The 14,314-nt window shown below is 40.8% G+C and overlaps 1 protein-coding gene across 7 annotated transcripts in view; it reads right to left on the reverse strand.

The window, feature by feature from the left end:
• The window catches only part of SCAF8 (SR-related CTD associated factor 8), a 222,746-nt gene that overhangs the window by 107,252 nt on the left and 101,180 nt on the right, over positions 1-14,314 (reverse strand). For 4 of the 7 annotated variants that reach the window (XR_006606799.1, XR_006606801.1, XR_006606798.1 and 1 more), the window contains exon 22: positions 8,211-8,277. The exons of the other annotated variants lie outside the window; for them this stretch is intronic. The gene's annotated coding sequence lies outside the window, so the exon portion shown is untranslated. The remainder of the gene's footprint in view (positions 1-8,210; positions 8,278-14,314) is intronic. 7 annotated transcript variants of the gene reach the window in all.

A 14,314-nucleotide genomic window follows, 5' to 3' on the forward strand; every position in this document is an offset into this window, starting at 1 on the left:
AAAGATTTTATTTATTTATTTGACAGAGAAATAACAAGTAGGCAGAGAGGCAGAGAGAGAAGGGGAAGCAGGCTCGCCGCTGAGCAGAGAGCCCAATGCGGGGCTCGATCCCAGGACTCTGGGACCATGACCTGAGCCAAAGGCAGAGGCTTTAACCCACTGAGCCACCCAGGCGCCCCAATAAATACTATTTTTTAAAAGAGAGAGAGAGAGAGAGAGAGAGAACGCACACATGTGAGTGTGAGTGGCAGGGAGGGGCAGAGGGAGAAGCAGACACAGATTCTCAAGCAGAATCCATGCTGGGTGTGGAGCCCAATGTGGGGCTCAATCCCAAGGCCCCAGGATCATGACCTGAGCCAACATCAAGACTCTGGTGCTTAACTGACTGAGCCACCCAGGCGCCCCGAAATAAATACTATTTTGAATGACAAAAAACCCCAGCTGCTCTGTGGAGAAGAGAAAGAAAACAGGGATATTGCTAGGTCAGTGGCAGAGTTTTTCCACAACAACAAAAAAACAGGATAGAGTACCTAACTTTTCTTTTTTGGCCAAATGAATATTTTGACAAATTCATTTGACAAAATAAACTAAATGGATTTTTAAAAATAAGCAATGACTGAACTGGGTTAAGTGACAGTATTCCTAAAAGGAAATAAACCTTTACACAAGAGTTCTTCGCTGTGGGAGCACTACAACATTTTATAAAATATTTTCTATCTCCACAGTAATCCTCACAAAATTCCTATCTGCTTTATTCAGTGCTTTGCTCTAAATGTTAACACTCCAAGAATTATTTCTGAGTAACATTCTGTTCTCCTCTACCCGTGGAATCTTCCGTTGTATAAACAATATGGTAACAGAAGATGAACTATCCACACACATCCCCAAGACCCTCAGATGAAAAAGTCTGTGCTTAGGACAGAATTCGCCATGGGGACTAAGAATGCGAAAAAACAATTCTGAAAACAACCTCAGTTCAGAAACACCTCAGTTCAGAAACCCTGCTTTTAAAAGCAGATCAAATCTTAAGGCCCCACAATGCTATAACTGACAGGTGCTTTTTTTTTTTAAATAATCACGACACCTTATGTGGGGCTCGAACTCATGACCCTGAGATCAAGATTCATATGCTCTACCAACTGAGCCAGGCAGGCACCCCAGCTTTTCTTTTTTGACTTTTTGAAAGTATTATAGGAAAAAAAAAATCTAAAACAGCAAAAGCAACTATATGATCTAAGGTGAAGTTCTGCAATATAAAATTTAAATTTCGTAACTAGTATAGGTAGAGATCAACCGGGACAGAGCAAAAAGGGGAGAAAACAAAACAAGGTAGAGTTGCGGCTGCAGACCGCACACTGCTCAGCTGTACGAGGAAGGTAGAGAGCAAAGGTCTGGAAGACCAGGAATTCGATGCGCACTTGTGAACTGATCGTTTTTCAGTTGTGCATTTCAGTTACAGGCAGATTTTGTTCTGTATAAAAATGTATATGCTGGGGGCGCCTGGGTGGCTCGGTGGGTTAAAGCCTCTGCCTTTGGCTCAGGTCATGATCTCAGGGTCCTGGGATCGAGCCCCGCATGGGGCTCTCTGCTCATCAGGAAGCCTGCTTCCTCCTCTCGCTCTCTCTCTGCCTGCCTCTCTGCCTACTTGTGATCTTTCTCTCTGTCAAATAAATAAATAAAAATCTTTATTAAAAAAAAATGTGTATGCTGGAGAGTGATGGTGCACGTCGGGGGTGTTTAACTTTGAATCTGAAATGTGCCGGGGTAGATGAATTTTAAAATGGGCAGAGAAAGGCAGAAAAGAAAGCTAGGCAAAGGGAAACACTAATTTTACAGTATCACATGAGCTGACAATGTATTTGCAGATTCAGACTGTGCTCCTGAAGTACCTGTGTTTGTGTGTGTGTGTGTGAATATACCTTATGTCATATAAAAATCTGTGCATGTAAAGAAAGCAAAAACAGCCTTCTACTGAGTCTGACTGACCTTCATGTGTAATTAAGCAGTGGGAATAATTTTACAGTGCAGATGTTTTTGTGGCTGTAATTAGGATCGGCTCCATTCATCTGTCCATTTTCAAAGATTTATCATTTTTAGGACACCCCAACAGTAACATTCCTCCATTGTCATCAAATGATTAGTAAAGAATTTGCCCCTCATGACTATTCATCAGAGTTAAAATCCTGCACCAACGAAGCCACTTAGCTGTGGCAAAACCCTGTTGGAGTTCACCAAATGAGATGAATGCTGTAACTCTCCACACACCCTTACAAAACTTTGAATGAAAAATTACAGAATACTCCAAAGGGGATGCATCAGCACCACACAGGTAGAAAAATGAACTGACAACCCCGAAGACATCGGATTAGCCTTTAAAAGAGTTAAAAATGTTTTACATTCAGCTAAAAGCTTTCATACTACTAGGTCCAGATTTAAATGGTGACATCTTCTTTTCTGAGCTTCACAGCAGAAAGTACAGGTCTTCTCGGCTTTTTTTTTTTTTTTTAAATTTTATTTATTTGCTAGATAGTGAGAGCCAGCGAGCAACTAGCAGGGGGAGTGGCAGGCAGAGGGAGAAGCAGGCTCTCTGCAGAGCAAGGAGCTCAAAGTGGGACTTGATCCCAGGACCCCAGGATCACAACCTGAGCAGAAGGCAGACGCTTAAACAACTGAGCCACCCAGGCATCCCTAGATCTTCTGTTTTAATAACTAAATGCACAGTGCAGCTTTACAATAGATTTGAAATGATCTTTGGAAAACTGAGAACTAGAACAACGGTGTGTTACTTTCTTGCTATGGCTAAGGATGTTTTTAGTTTGTAGTAATGCTGTATCACGAGCATTTTATTTTCGACAATCAAAATTTCAAAATCTTACTTTCTCCTTAGAAACTTACCAATTAAGCCTTTACCAAGAGGCTCTGACACCCACCTTGATGGGATCTAATTAGCTACTTAATCCCTCATTTAAATACACAACTAAATTGCATGCCAAAATGCTATATGGTCCCCATCAAACTTACTGTACTGTATAGTTTGTTGAATAATGAGTCTGTGTTATGATGGAGTCTTGAAACACCATTAAGTACAAAATTATTTTCCTTTTGAAAAACACACATTTTTAGGTCATTAGAAAACAACCCGAATTAGAAAAAAAAGTAAAAATCAGAAACAAATCTGCCTTGTTAAATGCTTTTCTAAGGAAAGAAGACAGAATGCACATTTGCATCTTGGGTGGAGAACTAATCCACCTAAAAAGCGAAGTGCACTATTGCTACTTCTATGTATCTCCTTCAACAATTACAACTCTTGGGTTTTACAGGTTAATGAGAATATGGATAAATAAACTGCTTCCTTCCTACTGTTGCTCTTTTCATATCATAAACAAGAGGTTCTAATTTTAATACGATTATCAGCATGGGCACATAAGAAAGGAATATTTCAGGGGCGCCTGGGTGGCTCAGCTGGTAGAGCGCCTGACTCTTGATATCAGCTCAGGTCATGATCTCAGGTCCTGGGATTGAGCCCTGCATCAGGCTCTGCTCTGGGCATGGAGCCTGCTTGAGATTTTCTCTCTCCCTCTGCCTCTGCCCTCCCCCGCCCTCTCCATCTCTAAGAAAGAAGAAAAGAAAGAAAGGAAGGGAAGGAAGAGAAGAAAGAACAGAAAAAAGGAAAGGAAAGGGGGAAAAAAAGGAAAGAACAAGAAAAGAAAGGAAGATAGATTTCAAGGTTAGCGAGCACAACCGGGCTAGAACAAAAAGTAGCATGCTCCGTGCTCTAGTTGTAAGGAATAAATACTTCTGAATTCCATTCCTAACTCCACCTAATATGAATATAAAGAAATCATTTATCTGTTAAGTATTTAATATGCTTATCAGTCAAGTGAGTCATAAAACAATAATATTAACCAAAGGTCAGTAAAGCTAAAGGAGAGCCAGGGGCGGTAAAAGAAAGGGAAACTACAAGGTCAGCAAGAAGCAAACTATACACACTAACCCCACTACCCCCAATAGTAACCTACTTTCACTTACTCGTCCAGCTTCTGAGTGTTCTAGAATTCCTGTTTTAACTTTTTTTTTTTTAAGTTTACTAGAATTAAAAAATAAAGGTTCGTTGTTCATGATAACATACTCTAAGGACAAGCTTAATAATTATAAGAGTTTGAAATAAGCAGTCCAACAGTGGAACAGGAATCATTCAACTCCAGACTATTGGTAATACTGACATTTTTATAGAAAAGGAATTTAATTTTAATTAGATTTGACCGATTAAACACAAACAACACAGGATGGGCTGCTTATGTTGACAGTATTCAACACTTTGAGGGGGAAACTGTTGACTTTATTACACAAGAAGTCAATTTCGTTATAAGAAAAAGGGCAGGGGCGCCTGGGTGGCTCAGTGGGTTAAGCATCTGCCTTGAGCCCGTCATGCTCCCAGGGTCCCGGGATGGAGTCCCACATGGGGCTCATTGCTCAGTGCGGAGTCTGCTTCTCCCTCTCTCTCTCCACCCCCCCGCCCCCTTCCTGCTCACTCTCTCTAATAAACAAAATCTTAGAGAGAGAGAGAGAGAGAGAGAGAGAAAGGAAAGAAGGAGGGAAGGGAGGAAGGTGGCAACACTGGGCTGGGGGGACATGTATCAGTAGGTGACGTAGTATTCCTGGTTTCCACCTGAGAATGCTACCTCTAATACCCTGCAAGGAAAGACATAACATACAGGAAATGGAATCTGAGAAGACCACTTGCTAGAATAATTCCATAGAAAATGACAATGCCTTAATCAGTGGTTCTCAAAATTCAGTATGTGTGTAAGTGACCTGATGCAGGTTCGAAGAGGCAGGTTCCCTCATCGACTCCAGAGCTTTTAGCGTCACTTAGTCTTGAGAAGGGCTCAGCTGGCATTTTGAACAAAACTTCTGGGTATTCTGATTCAGGTTACCCACGGCCCACGCTTTGAGAGACACTTAATCTTACAAAGGGAGATCCCCTTATCGGTGGTCCCACCCACAGCGTGGTCCCACTGAGCAGTATGCCTAGAACTTTGAATTCCCTGCCATTTCATCATTAACCTCTAATGAAAAGTCAACATGAAAAGCTCTGTTTACAAAAATCACTTATTAAAGTGAGTTTTTAAAAAAAGGGATTGTATCTAAAATCACAAACTCAGTAAGAGGGAACTGTCTAGCATCTATTATGAGGCAATGAAGACAAAACAGAAGAAAAAGTGAAAAAAAAAAACCAACAGAAGGAAGGTAACAACTTACTTAGAATAACTCTGCTTAGGGCTAGTCTTTTATGTCACAAAAAACAGGCTACCCACAAGGGGACTACAAGCAAACCCACCTGTCTCTCTACTTGCACTCTCCTAACCTACACGGAACTGCCAGGTCAATCTCTCCAGAAAAACCAATCCATCAAATCACTGCCTCCCCCACTGTCTAACTGGCAAAATGTGAACTTCTCAGCTCCTGATGCTTAAGGTTCTGTGGAATCCAGTTTCACCCTAACCAACCCAACCCCGTGTCACGTTACTCCTAATGGAGGTCCCGACGATGGGTCTTGGATCCCATCAGCCTCTGAATGGCTGACTCTCAGGCTTAAACCTTTGTCCTAGCTGGGTCAGTAGTCCTGCCTGGAATACCCTTCACCCTTTCTTCATCTAATGGCAGTCCTTCTAGACCTACCCTAAGTATCATTTCCACCATAACTGCCATAACTGCCACCATAACTCCACTTTCTCATTTCATTCATAGCTTCACCCAAACCTGAAGCATGGGACTATATTCTACTCGTTCTATTACACCATTCGTCATAGTGCTCCATACCCTCTCCTCCCTCCAGGACTCTCCCAGTTCCTGGAAGGCAATCACATTTAGAGAATTTCTTGGTACCTCCACTCAAACTGAAAGCCAGTCATACTGAATCGGCTTGATAATTGCTACCACAATTTTTTAACAAATCATATCCTAGTACATATTTATAAATGAACATACTGAACAACTAGCTGGAGTAAACATTTTTTTTTAAAGATTTTATTTATTTATTTGACAGACAAAGGTCACAGGTAGACAGAGAGGCAGGCAGAGAGAGAGGAGGAAGCAAGCTTCCTGCTAAGCAGAGCGCCCGATGTGGGGCTCGATCCCAGGACCCTGAGATCATGACTGAGCCGAGGACAGAGGCTTAACCCACTGAGCCACCCAGGCGCCCCTTGAGTAAACATTTGACATTACACATCCAGTGCTATCAGCAGCCATTCAGACTACACTAAGTAACTGTCTTTGTCCTCAACTATTTTTCATGTCTTAAGTATCCTTGAAACTATCGAATTATTTTCTGCGACCAGCATTACGTGAAGCTCTATAGTATCTCTTTATTGCAGATTCTGAAACTCAGAGCTTCCTATTTGTGTAAGTTACTGACACTGATATTATAGCTGAGATGAGAAGCTGACGCATCACTTTCCCCCCAAGACAAAATCACCAAATCTTTTATTATACTGATGTCTTGAAATAAATTTCAGGTACGGAATTTATTTCCTGTGTGCCATGTTTAGCACCTGGTATATATGAATGTGAAATATTAGCTGTTAATGATTTAAAAGCTCCAAACTGAATATACATCAATCTGCCACAGAGATTTTTATCTCTGTGATTATCTGAATTAAGTAAAAAAAGACAAGACTAGAACATGGCAAAGAGCTCAGGATAAACAACTTTCTTTAGACTTAGTATTCAATTATCATCTTTTAAATTGTGGCAAAATATATACAAAATAATATTTACCATTTGAATGGCATTTATTTTTACAGTAAGAAAACCGTTGAGAGGATATTGCAATACTGACTAAAACATGGGATTCTTTCCTGCAAAAAGACTGCTACAGTTAACACCTGAATTTGGAAACTTGTGTTGGCAAATATCTTTTTTACATCGTAAACACTGCGACTAATGACAAAAATAATTAAAATTAAAGCTCTTGGTGGTTAAACCACCTGTAAGTATTTCAGGCAGAGAAATAAAATGCAAAATATCACACTTCCTAGATTTTAGGCCATTATTTTCTTAAAATTCATAAATGGGCCTCAGTAGCAGTAGCAGCTGATCTTTACAGAGAGCTAATTAAGTGGCAGATAACTGCTTAGGGGCTGATATGCATTATTGGTTTTTGTTTTCTCATTGAGGATTAATTGACATACCATAACATTCACCTTTCCGAGTGTACAATTCAGTAGTTTTAAGCATTTTCACAAAGTTGCACAATCATCACCACTACCTAATTTCAGAACATTGTCATCGGCTGAAAAAAAACTGTTGCCATTAGCAGCCTGCCTCCGTCTCCCTCTCCCCTCAGCCCCTGGCAACCACCCATCTACTTTCTGACTCTACTGATTTGCCTATTCTGGACATTTCATATAAATAAGGCAACAATATATGTGGTCTTTTGTGTCTGGCTTCTTTCCTTTAGCATAATACTTTCCAAGTTCAACCATACTGCAGCATTTCTGAGCATCTTACGTTACTTTTTAAAAAATATTTTATTTATTCATTTGAGAGAGAAAGAGAGAAAGAGAGAGAGAGAGAGAGAGAGAGTGAACGCACACGAGTAACCGGGAGGGGCAGAAGGAGAGGGAGAAGCAGTCTCCCGGGTGAGCAGGGAGCCCGACACGGAGCTCAATCCCAGGAGCCTGAGATCATGACCGAAGGCAGAACTGCAACCAAGTCACCCAGGATTTTGAATCATAAAACTGCTAATATGGTAAACAGCAGTCCACTTCCTGGGTCTTACACTATCAGCAACCAATGTTGTTACAACACTGCTAGAAAGCAGAACTTTCTACTTTCTAACTTTCTGCATCTATGCCCTCCAGTTTGTAAGCCACAAGCCACATGTGGCTGAGCATTTAAGTGTAAGTAGTGTGACTAAGAAAGGGCATTTTTTAAGTAAACGCTATGCCTAACGTAGGGCTTGAACTCACAACTCTGAGAGCTGAATGCTCTCCTGACTGAGCCAGCCAAGTGCCCCCAAGAAAATGAATTTTTGGTTTCTTTAAAAGTTTACTTATTTAAGTAATCTCTACACCCCACGTGGGACTCATACTCACGACCCTGAGATCAAGAGTCACATGCTCTTCTGACTGAGCTCCTCAGGCGCCCTCTGAATTTTTAATTTTTAATAGAGTGAAATAGTCACAGGTGACTAAGGAGGTCCTTACAGGACAATGCAGGTGTTGAATGATGAGAGGCAACATCCTGTAACAGGGCCACACCATGTTCTGGAAACTTTCAAAAGAAGAAAGAGACTTGGGTTATTCATACTGAGAGGGGAGCAAAAAGAAAACATAAAACTTCCAAAGAAATCTAGATTTGACCTCCAAAATCTGAGAGAGCCTCCTTCAAATCCATGCCCTAGGGCTAGGAATATACAAAGAAAAAAGAAGGGAGGCAGAAAGCACTACACTTGAAGTAAGGGCTCGCCACAGTTGCACGGTCCCGTCACTGAGTCCGAGCGGCCGCTAACATCTATGAATCAGTCCAGGTATTGTACATAGCACAGTACGTGTTTTTCATTTAATCCTCGAACAAGCCTTCCACATAGATGTATTTATCTCCGTTTTATAATAAGGATATTGAGACTTGGGGAATTAATTTGCTGAAATAAAAATGCAACTTTTGGGGTATCTGGGTGGCTTAGATCATGATCTCAGGATCGTGGGACAGAGCCCCGAGCTGGGCTCAGCGCGGGGCGCGAAGCCTGCTTGAGATTCTCTCTTTCCTTCAGCCCCTGCCCCACCCCACATTCTCTCTCTTTTTTAAAAAAAAAGCAACTCCAAACTGCAATCTAACGCCTAGTGCCCTTTCTCTATGTTCCGGGGGATCCTGCAGATCCTTCTGCTGCGGCCGTCAACACATCATGCTGACACAGAGCAGTCTGGCTCCCATTGGAAGGGTGAACTCCTTGAAGTCAAGCACGGTGCTCTCTCAGTCCCCTGCTAGCTTTCCCCAGCACCTACTACTACCAACTTTCACCTATCGAAGTACTAAATATACATATTCTTCAGGATTTGCTGAGTTTGCTGTGGATTTGTTTATCTATTTCAATGATAAACCCATGGGGGGTAACATGCTTTCTCCAACTCTCACCCCTGAAGCATTTATATTTGAGTTTTAGAATCAAGTTTAAAGTTTAGTATCTAAAATAAACTACTCAGGGTGGCTGGGTGGCTCAGTCAGTTAAGCATCTGACTTCATCTGCCCTTCCCCCTGCTTGTGCTCTCTCTCCCTCTCTGTCAAATAAATAAAATCTTAAAAAATAAAAAAAATAAAATAATAATATAAAGTTAAAGTAAATTAAAGTAAAGTAAATAATTTAAAATAAAATAAAACTAACTTCTTTGGGGCACCTGGCTGACTCAGTCAGTAAAGCATGCAACTCCTGATCTTGGGGTCATGAGTTTGAGTCCCATGTTGAGTATGTAAAGATTATTTAAAAATAAAAAATTTAAGGGTGCCTGACTGGCACAGTTGGTTAAGCATCTGACTCTTACTCTCAGTTCATGTCTTGATCTCAGGGTTGTGAGCTCAGGCCCCGTGTTGGGCTCCACACTGGTCACAGAGCCTAGTCTGAATGAATGAATAAATGAATGAATGAGTGAATTATACTTTATTTTTTTTTAAGATTATATTTATTTATTTGACAGACAGAGATCACAGGTAGGCAGAGAGGCAGGCAGAGGAGGAAGCAGGCTATCCACTGAGCAGAGAGCCCGATTCGGGGCTTGATCCCAGGAGCCGAAAGCAGAAGCTTTAACCCATTGAGCCACCCAGGCGCCCCTGAATTATATTTCTTTAAATTGTTTCAAAAAATTTGCCAAGAAACTCAGAACATTAAATGTCTGATCAAAACATTTCACTCTGAGCTGTCATTTTTTCAGAATCATTAATAAAAAAAAAAAATCAGATTTCCTCTATCTTTAGAAATCATGCTATAGAAATTTAAATAGTACAACTGAAACCCTACATTGATACACAAATGCTGTGCCATGTAACAGCATTCACCATATGTTCATCTTACAAAGCCTCGACAGTTTACAATTTTTACATCTCATTTTTCAATTTAAAGTTTTTCATACTTTATTAAATTATATTCACTCCATACAGGCACAAGGCCAGTATCTCCAGGTAAAGGAGGACCTACCTCTGCCTCCAAATCATAAAGGACTAAAAGAAGTCTATACACATTTATCTTCTTAATCCAAACTCATAACACCTATTCCAAGATTTAACGAGATTTAATCTAGAGACAAAATAATATTCACATGAGAAGTACACTCAAAGCTCGTTAGAAACATTATCAGAGGTATCAAATAAAACTCTTAAATATACCAAAAAGCACTTCTAGTTAAAAAATGAGCTCCCCGGGGCGCCTGGGTGGCTCAGTGGGTTAATCCTCTGCCTTCGGCTCAGGTCATGATCTCAGGGTCCTGGGATCGAGCCCCACATCGGGCTCTCTGCTCGGCAGGGGGCCTGCTTCCTCCTCTCTGCCTCCTCTCTGCCTGTCTCTCTGCCTTCTTCTGATCTCTGTCAAATAAATAAAGAAAATCTTAAAAAAAAAAAAAAGAGCTCCCCTTCCTTGTTAGAAATAAGTATCCTATAGGGTTTCTGCTAACTGCAGATCAGAAATATGATTATGAAAGTACTAACTGTACTGATCTTTACAAACACCAGAAATATTGTATGCATTCCTTTTGAACATATGGAAAACCCACATTATTGGGGAAAAGAAAAATGAACTGGATCCCTGTTTCTCAAATATTATCATTCCTTCAAATTACCAGAGGAACTTTTAAAAAATGCAGATCTTGATTCAGTAGGTCTGAGATGGAGCCCGAGACTGATTTTCTAACAAGTTTCCAAGTGTGATGCTGAACTTCTGTGTAGCCTAAGGCTTTGAATTGCTAAGGACAGATTTTTCCAGGTCTCAGTGATCTTTCTGGACTCTTCTGATTTCTTTTTAATGTTTATTTACTCTTTAAAATTTTTTTAAATTCTTGGGGTGAGAGGGTGGCTCAGTTGGTTAAGCATCTGACTTGGTTTCAGCTCATCTCTTGATCTCAGGATTGTGAGTTCAGGCCCTGTACTGGGCTCTGTGCTAGGCATGAGCCTGCTTAAGATTTTCCTTCTCCCTCTCTCTATACCCCTCCCCCTGCTCCCATTCATACAAGTTCTCTAAAAAAAATAAATAAATAAAAATAATTTATTAAAATTTGGGGCTAGTAGGTGGTACAGTTTGTTGGGCAACCAAATCTTGGTTTCAGCTTGGGTCACGTTCTCAAGGTCATGAGACAGCCCCACATTGGGGTCTGAGCTCAGCGTGGAGTCGGTTTGGGATTTTCTCTTTCCCTCTGCCCCCCACCTCCCACGGGCATGGAGGCATGTACTATCTCTCAAACAAATAAATCTTGGAAAAAAATTTTTTTAAATTCTTTTAACAAATTTTAGTACTTAAGTGTGTGCTGATTCAGACATTTCACCAGGAGCATAAATAAGATCTGATCTGGGCCTCTGAAGAGCAATTATGTCACCAAGTCATTACATTATAACCACAAAACACTGTAATAAAGATACGCAGTGAGAAGAGATTGGCTACTTTTCCAGAGGAGAGTAGCGAAGGTTAAAGATGCAGCTCTCGACCTGAGTCCTGAAGATGAACAGGAGTCTGCCCAGCGGGGAAGAAGAAGACTCCTCCTCAGGCGGAAGGAACAGCAAGACAAGCAGCGACCCACTCTGGAAGTGCAGATTATATCAAATTGCTGAAACACGCTGTTTGTGGTAGAGATCAATAGGGGACCAGGAAGAGGTAAACAGATCACAGAGTCCAGCATGTCAGTGAGGGCTTCAGAAAGAGCAAGGTCAGTGGATTGGTGAGGTCAAAAGCAGACTACAGTGCACTGGAGAATGAAAGGAAGAAGAAACTGAGACCCACATGGGGAGGAGGGGTGGCTCAGTCAGTTGAGCATCCAACTCTTGGTTCCAGCTCAGGTCCTAATCTCAGGGTCCTGAGATCCAGCTGGTGTCTGGCTCCATAGTCAGGGCAGGGTCTGCTCGAGATTCCCTCTTTCCCTCCGCCTCTGTCCCTCCCCGCCATGCGTGCACCCTCTCTCATAAATCTTAAAAAAAAAAAAAAAAAACAAACTTGCGACAAATGATACACTCTTTCCAAAGATCTTCCTATAAAGGAATAAGGAGACCAACAACTAGAAAAGAACAAAAGGTCAAGGGCACGCTTACTTTTTTTTAAGTGTGAGAGACAAGCACATTAATGGGAAAGCTTGGGGTAAGTGAAGAGTGCAAGGTTAAGAATACAGGGAAGAGGTCAGGAGTGACCCTTGCCCCTAAGACTACAGTAAGGTTTCCAGCCCCAGCGCTTGGACAATTTGGAGAGAGAATTGTTGGGGGGTGGGGTGTGCCCTACGCATGGCAGGCTGTTTACCCGCATCCCTGCTCCTAATACTCGCTGGCTCCAGTAGTACTCCCAACCCCATCTCAGTTAGGACAACCAGAAGTGTCTCCAGACACGGCTCAATGTCTCCTGGGGGGAAAGGAGGGCAAAACCTTCTGTGTCGAGAACGAATGGTCTAGAGGCAGAGACCAGACAATTTTAAACAAGCTTAGAGAAGGCTGGCAGGAACGAAGAGACTCCCATCTACCAGTGACACCACTGGAAGAGGAAGGTCCTCTGCTGAGTGGAAATAGGTATGTTTTATGGGGAGTGGAAAAGTTTTGGGATGATTCCTTGGCGAATGGGAGAGGCATGTAGCCAGGGAAAGCAAACTAAGAAATGTTTTCTATTCTCTCAGGGTTGAAAAGCAGTGTATCTCCCTTTATGAATTCTCCAGAATATAGTATAAGAAAGGAATCTGAGCTTGGGGATTACAATGAAGGATCTTTATTAAAATACTTTGAAAATTTAAGAATTTCGATCAGCTTAAAAAGTGTTCTGACTCTTAAAAGAAAATTCTCCTAAGGATTTTCTCCTAAAATAATGCAATTTTATCATAATTTTGTGAAGTCTTTATATTTTATTTGTCCCAAATCCTACCCATTAAAATCAACACATTTTTGTTATAAGACACAAAAGTAAAGTAATATAATCTGGGATTTTAAATTAGTCATCACATTTGAAAGTGTCATATTAATTGTCATAGGCTTCTGGATATTAGTCCACATTATATTTATGCTTAGTGCAGAGAAAAAATTAGTATTTATATCTGGGTCCCAGAAGCTTCACTGCTGCACAGAAGCAGTGACTGGTCAGAAGACATTGGAACTAGCCACCTTACTTAAATTTTATCTTCTAAATACAGTCTTTACAACTTGAAAATCTGGAATAATCTTTTAATTTCCTGAAAATGTCAAAAGTATACTTGTGCACAATATAAACAGCTGCCCTCATACCAAGGAAAAGAGACCATATGTACAATAATACATCCAATATTTGTCAACATTGCCAAGAAAAGCGATCTGCAAGGAAATTTATCTCATTTTTAAATCTCCTAATGTGGTGCCTGGGTAGCTCTGTCAGTTAAGCATCTGACTTTTGATTTTGGCTCAGGTCATGATCTCAAAGTCAGGAGATGGAGCGCCAAGACTGGCTCTGCGCTGGGTGTGGAGCCTGCTTAAGATCCCCCCCGCAATAAAAATAATAAAATCTCCTAAAAATATCCTTTAAAAAATAGGGAACATACCCCAGAAATTCAATTCTTTTCTTTTTCCTGGATCCACAGACTTACAGAAGCACCTTCATGTGTAGCTAACAGAACTGGACTTGCATTAAGCAAGATCTTCCTCAAGAGACCAAACTCATCTCAACACAAATATCTCACATTAAAATATATTAAAATAATAATCCTAGATATAGTAGGCAAAGATTCTTGTCTGTACTAAATAAACCTCAACGTAAACACATATTCAAGTGTATGAGAGAAACCGCTAGAGAGAAACCACAGTGTTGGTTATAATCTGGCTATGATTATCTAAACGGAACTCCTTTAGGCTCTGCAGCCATCTGATACTGGTATTAATATTGAATAAGTATTTTGGATCTTTACCCATTCTCTTCCAAAGAAAGAAAATTCAAGCTGGATTCACTTTCAGATCTGCTATATAGACTGATTAAAGGATGAAAAATTAAGCTGAAATTCCATGTTCTAAAGACCAAAGTGAATGTCATTCAAGTGTATCTCCAACTGCAATTTTATCTGTACACTTGAGGCCTGTGATATGATGATTTCTGATAGTGGGAATGTTAGGAAAACCC

This window comes from Mustela putorius, unplaced genomic scaffold (assembly GCF_011764305.1).
Source record: "Mustela putorius furo isolate JIRA1106 unplaced genomic scaffold, ASM1176430v1.1 tig00000450_pilon_pilon_pilon, whole genome shotgun sequence".
Classification (NCBI taxonomy): domain Eukaryota; kingdom Metazoa; phylum Chordata; class Mammalia; order Carnivora; family Mustelidae; genus Mustela; species Mustela putorius.